This window comes from Podarcis tiliguerta (assembly GCF_965153285.1).
Source record: "Podarcis tiliguerta genome assembly, chromosome: W".
Classification (NCBI taxonomy): Eukaryota; Metazoa; Chordata; class Lepidosauria; order Squamata; family Lacertidae; genus Podarcis; species Podarcis tiliguerta.
In genome coordinates this window covers 5,393,821-5,400,395 of record NC_139552.1, presented here as the reverse complement: position 1 = coordinate 5,400,395, position 6,575 = coordinate 5,393,821, and the positions used below count along the sequence as shown (strand labels likewise).

Below are 6,575 nucleotides of genomic sequence, written 5' to 3'. Positions count from 1 at the left end.
GAGAGCCACTGCTTGTCAATTTTGACAATAATGAGCTAGATGGCCCAGGGGTCTGATTCAGTATATGGCCGCTTCCTGTGTTGGAAATTGAAGCGAGGTTCACTGAAACAGGTGAGCTATTGTTACAACTCCTTGTCAGAAAGCAAAAAGGCAACATGTGCGCACCCCACCCCCCTCCACAACCGAGAGGGATGGTTATCAAAGGAGACATCAGCAACCTCTGCAGTTAACAAGGCTTCCCAGACCAGACTAACCCTCCTGCCAGTGTGCCGGTTTACTGGCTTTCAGGGATGTTTTAGTGGATTTCCTGTTACTCGCGGAAACATTTGGACTAGATGACTTTGGAAATCCCTTCTGATTCTATGCTTCTGTACACACCACAGACCAGCCAGGAAGAGATGGGGCTCTGGGGCCGACCTGGTGACAGAGGTGGCTGTCATGTGAGCACTCAAGGCAGCGTTGATACAGTTCATAGAAAATGACTGGTTCTGGCACTGCCTCCAGGAAGATGAACAGAGCTTCGGCCACCGAGTGGTTACTGCCAGCTATTGACAGCCTGGCAAGGAAAGTGTTCTGTCCTGTTACCTGCACCCTGCCTCCTTCCCAGGCTGGTCCAAAGCAAGAAGCTTGGTTCTTATACATCTGGGCCCACCTTGCAAGTTTCCCCTTTTTGTGTAAGGTGGACCTTGAACCCACAGCCCTGAGATTAAGAGTGTCACGCTCTACCAACTGAGCCACCCCACTGTAATTATCCCACACCTCCCCTCTTGATGAAGCTGCCTGCAAAGCTGATCTGCCGAGGAAATGTCCTTCTGCAGGCATGGTTTCAATCCAAACAACAAATACTGGTGGTCAACTCCAAAAGTGCGGTCAACAAACCCTGCTTGCCAAAGAACAATTGAACGCACCCTTGAAGCTCCTTTGCAGCCATGTCTTTACCTTGACACCACGCATGATGCTAGATGTGGGGCCTGCGGGCCTGTCAAGATTCCCCACCTCTGCTCTATCTAGCCAGGCTGATGATTTCAAATGGGGGTTAAAGCTGTGAAGCTGTTTGGATGCATGACTGGACTTTACTGTGGGCATTTCATTTTGCTGTGTCCCAGAGCCTTAAGGATGGGGTGGCCTAGGAACCTAAGCCACCAGGTATATAAAAGTGAGGTCCACTCCAGCCAAGAGCGAAAGGAAACCACCAAGCAGCCCTGCTCCCCAACAATGTCCCCCAAAGAGGATACGGATCGTCTCGGGAAGGCTGGTGTCCAGGCACTCAGTTCTCTCCTGCACCTCGTCCTGCGTGCCCGGGGTCTGGAAGAGGTCCTCCTGAAGCAGAGTATCACCCATGCGTTAGGAAGGGATGAGGTACATCCTGGATAGCATGAAGAACAATCCAGCCCTGGGGTGCATAATGTGAGGTCGAGGAATGCCACAATGGAGAGAAGCCCATCACCAAGAGAGCTGGCACAAGGGCTGAGAATTGTATCCCGCCTGCTTTCCACAGTAGCATTCCTACTACCCTTCTGATGATTTGGGGCAATGGAAGAGTGAAATCATTCCCCGCTTCTTCTAGTGGCAAGTCTCAGAGAGCCGCTTTGCAAGGGATAGACAGACAATGGTTGTGAACACTTGGGTTTTTCTGAGCCGCTCTAAGGAATACCGTATGCTGGATGTCCCACCCGCTGCCGCTCCACCAAGGTGCCACTATACTCACAGCAGGAGTTTGTAAGAGCGAGTCGGTAGCTAAGATATAAATCAATTGTGACGTTTGGAACCTGCACACCCCAAAACTGGTACTGGATTCCAGCCAACACCCATCCTTTAAATGGTACAGTCCCCCTCAGCTCACCTGGTGGCAGGCATTCTTTGAAGAGGTGGTCCACCAAAAGCCAGATCTCCTTGGCTGCTCAGTGGAGTCATCACCATCCTGGGGTACGATATCCAGAAACTGCTTCTCCTGGAGGTCCAATGACAAGCGGGACTGGCATGAGAGCCTGACAGAATGTGTGCCTGTATGCATTCTTTCCTTGCTCCAGCTGGGGGGACAAGTCTTGCCCTCTGAGGCCACAACTAGGGCTGGGCGATAGCTGGCTTTCAACACTGTGATATATCACTAGCTAAACATTGCAATACACCAATATATCACGATGTCTGAAATAAGATGGAGCTATGTAGAGGCATTGGCTGGCTTCACAGTTTTCCCCGCATTGTGATTTTTGCTGCCCCCTGCAGGAGGGCAGGGGAAAGCTGAACCGGCAGAGTCCACAGGGGCTGCAGGAATCTAGAGAAGCATTGTCTGGCTTCACAGTTCCCCCCCACATGGTGTTTTTTGCATAGTACACACACACATCATGATTCGCAATATATTGCCAGGTCAGAAATTATGAAACCAGCCTCACTATCTAGACTTCAAGATGACTTGAAAATATATCTTTATTGACATATCGCCTGGCCCTAGCCACAACAAGCATCTCAAGTGGGAAAACAAAAAACAAATTGCTCGCACCCCAAATCCAAGCTCCCCCTCCCCCTATTAATATGCAGCTCGTAATCCTCCCACTCCGGATGTGCAGTTCACCCCAAAGCTTACTGAATATGCAGCTGTGGACATGAGGTTTGGCTAACATTTTATTTAAATTGTTGGAACCTGCCCTGGGACCTTAGGGTGAAGGGCAGGAAATAAGCAAGAAAAACAGCAACAGAACATGGATGGGCCTTCATAGGTTGATGGGCTGCAGCCCCAGCCAGCATGATGAGATGATGGGGTCACATGTTCACCACCCCTTGTCTAGAGCACGTTGCAGAGGCAGTGGTAGAAACAGCAACAGCTGGAGCCCCAGCCCACGACTTTGTCTGGCCAATGCAGCACACAGCAGCTGGTGAACCATGCCTCCGGCCTCCTTCCCATCTTCCTCTCCAGAAATGTTCAGGGTGGTTAGTTCTATCTCCAGCTCCCACATTCAAGGGAAAGAGAAAGAGAGGAGGGGGGAGCAAGAGAGCTTTAGGAGCACAGCAGTGGCAAGCAGCCCATCACTAAAAGGAGTTGGAAAGGATGGAGAATTTGATCCCCTCATCCCCAGGGCAGCTGTTGATTAGGACCCAGTTCATCCCCCCTCCCTCCCCCCCCCGCCAATACTCCCCACCCCTGTCTTGAGAGAGAGAGTGTGTGTGTGTATTGGTGTGGGGAATGACACATACTGTATCAGAGTCTTAGTGCAAGAGTAGCTGGTGCATGCTAAAGAACACAGGAGCCTTGCTGGGTTAGATCAGCATTTTGTTCCCACAATGGCCAACCACATGCCCTTGGGAGTCCATAGGGACACGGGGACAATAGCACTCTGTCCATCATGTTCCCCAGAAACTGGTAATCAAAAGCATGTGGTTTATGATAATAGTGGCAAGAAATAGCCCTGACTGGTAGCCACTGATAAACATATCCTCTATGATTCTAAATGTCTTCAGCTGTCCAAATTGACAGTCACCACTGTCTCCTTGTGGCTATGATAATACACCCAAGTATATCTGATTTCGAGAGGAGTGACATTTCCCTGAGCCACCCCAAAGCAGCCACTAAAAGGTAAAGGTACCCCTGCCCGTACGGGCCAGTTGTGTCCGACTCTAGGGTTGTGCGCTCATCTCACTTAAGAGGCCGGGTGCGAGCGCTGTCCGAAGACACTTCCGGGTCACATGGCCAACGTGACGAAGCTGCTCTGGCGAGCCAGCACCAGCGCAGCACACGGAAACGCAGTTTACCTTCCCGCTATAAAGCGGTACCTATTTATCTACTTGCACTTTAGGGGTGCCGCCGCGGGGATTCGAACCGCCGACCATACGATCAGCAAGTCCTAGGCACTGAGGTTTTACCCACAGCGCCACCCGCGTCCCTAAAGCAGCCACTACCGCTTCCCAAATGCCAGTGCTCAGGTGGTAAGAGTAAGCAAGAGCGGCATAGCCTGTGCAGCAGTTGCTGAGCACAGAGACAAGGAGAAAACTGGCTCTTGGGGCCAGAGGGCGCTGGCGCCTGCATCATGAGACTGGGCTTTCTGCCTCCCGTGCTGCCAATCGCAAGCAGACCCAGAGTCAAGCAGAGCAAAATCAGTTACAATCAGTGATGGCAAATTCTGGTTTCGTCTCCGTTCTCCTCTGCCGAGTTCTACAAGGGCCACGTTGAGACTAGGGAAGAGAAAAGCGCAGAGAGCTAGAGCCACCACCTGGACTGGATTTGAGTAAGAAGGCAGGCAGGTGAGGGTTGCCTGAGAGGAAAGTGAGGTTGGTGGGGTAGTGCCTGGTTTGCCCTAAGGGACCAGCTGCCACTGCATGGAGCACCTGCTGATCGTTGACAAGTGCAACTCCATTTACATGCCTTCGAGGCACATGCACACTGCCGCAAAGCTGGAAGTGGCAATTGAAGGGGCAAAAATGTCCCCCCAAAGAGCACAAAAGTGGCATGGAAACAGCATCTAGACTCCCTCCCAGGAACTTTTGCACCGACCTTTCAGGCCTGTGGAGAGTTGGAGCAAGGAGTTTTGCAGGGAGTCTGGCAAGTGCTGCTGGTTTTCAAAAGGCCTTTCAAAAGGCTTTCCGGAAGTTTAGAGGGTGTTTGCAGGCTTTTCCAATGCTATCCCCAATATACGCAATTTCATTTAAACGCACGGTACCTCGGAACGCAACCCCCGTGTAAACTTCCATAACCATGGCTTTAACTATACGGACCTTTGTTGGCAAGGTGATGTGTCTGCTTTTTAAGATGCTGTCTAGGTTTGCCATCGCCTTTCTCCCAAGAAGCAGGCGTCTTTTAATTTCGTGACTGCTGTCACCATCTGCAATGATCATGGAGCCCAAGAAAGTAAAATCTCTCACTGCCTCCATTTCTTCTCTTTCTATTTGCCAGGAGGTGATGGGACCAGTGGCCATGATCTTCGTTTTTTTGATGTTGAGCTTCAGACCATATTTTGCGCTCTCCTCTTTCACCCTCATTAAAAGGTTCTTTAATTCCTCCTCACTTTCTGCCATCAAGGTTGTGTCATCTGCATATCTGAGGTTGTTGATATTTCTTCCGGCGATCTTAATTCCGGCTTGGGATTCATCCAGCCCAGCCTTTCGCATGATGAATTCTGCATATAAGTTAAATAAGCAGGGAGACAATATACAGCCTTGCCGTACTTCTTTCCCAATTTTGAACCAGTCAGTTGTTCCATATCCACTTCTAACTGTAGCTTCTGTTGGTTTCTATTTCCCTCACTGAGCAGCAAATGCATGTCACAAGACAATGTTTACATTCCACAGTTCAAGTTACTGTTGGATTCCCACGGGAAAGGGAGACTGTATGCGACATACACTGGTTTCCTGTTTTCTTTGTTCTGTCGTTTCTTTGTTGAGAGAGAGTTGCTCTCTGCTCTTACAGAGGCAAAATGTGCGTTTGTGTGTTCTCGGTATAGTTGAGAAATAAAATTATCATGTATACCCCTGTGTGCCTATTACAAATAACCAGCTTCAGATGAGGCCCACTGCCTTAAAATGGACCGACAATATGGCTCAACGGATAAATGAACTCCTTTGGTCTGACCAACTGCAAGAGACAAGGGACTCCCTTATCCAGGCAGCTGAGACACTGCCATTATATGACAATTTAGTAGAACTGTTAAAACCTTTGTTGGCTAAGGCCCCGGTAATGAATAGTAACCATTTCTCTCATAAAAAGTGGTTTGACGAGGAATGTAGACACTTCAAGAACAACCTATATAATGAATTCTTGGCATATAGGGCATCAAATGACCCCGCACCTAGCAGTCACCTTATGAACCTCAAGAGAAGATATAAAGCATTATTAAAGGAAAAGAAGCTTGCGGCAGAAAGAAATGACTGGAAGAACCTTCTAAAAGCTGCAGAAAATAGAAACCCCTCCTCCTTTTGGCACCAAATTTCTCAATACCTGGGTAGACCGTTGTCAAGGACAGAACCCCAAATTTCAGCTGACACCTGGGAAAGCTTCTCTGATTTATATGCAGCTCACGCTCCCAGCGGAGGAAGGTTAGATTTGGCCCCCTTGCCTGAGTGGGAACCTGTTACCTGCTCTGAAGTGGAAACACTTATAGGCCAATTTGAGGCGGGCAAGGCACCCGGAGACGATCTTATTTCCATAGATGTAATTAAAGCCAATAAGGATTGGTGGTGTCCACCCCTAGCAGCTCTTTTTACTTATATAAACAAAACAGCACAATTTCCTCCAAGCTGGAACTCTGCACTGATTGTGTTAATTCACAAGAAAGGGCCGCACACAGATCCGGCCAATTTTAGACCAATTAGCCTGCTAAATGTTATCGGGAAGATCTATTCAAGATTTCTACTTAACAAATTAACGACCTGGATGGAAAGCAACAATATCATCGCAGAGGAACAGGCGGGTTTCCGCCCCAGAAGATCAACAACAGACCAAATCTTAATCCTAAATCACTTGGCCACCAAGTACGCTGGCAATGGCCTAAAAGCCCTCCACGTCGCCTTTATAGACTTTAAGCAGGCCTTTGATCTAATTCCCAGGAACCAGCTATGGACAAAATTGGCAGCGACATCTATCGACC

At 49.1% G+C, this 6,575-nt stretch overlaps 1 long non-coding RNA gene across 1 annotated transcript; it reads right to left on the bottom strand.

The window, feature by feature from the left end:
• Positions 1-405: 405 nt before the first annotated feature.
• LOC310668897 lies at positions 406-1,860 on the bottom strand. Its single transcript, XR_014506881.1, has 3 exons — positions 1,844-1,860; positions 1,236-1,320; positions 406-545 (listed from the first exon to the last, which is right to left on the bottom strand). It is a non-coding gene; the product is annotated as an uncharacterized lncRNA (long non-coding RNA).
• Positions 1,861-6,575: the final 4,715 nt, after the last annotated feature.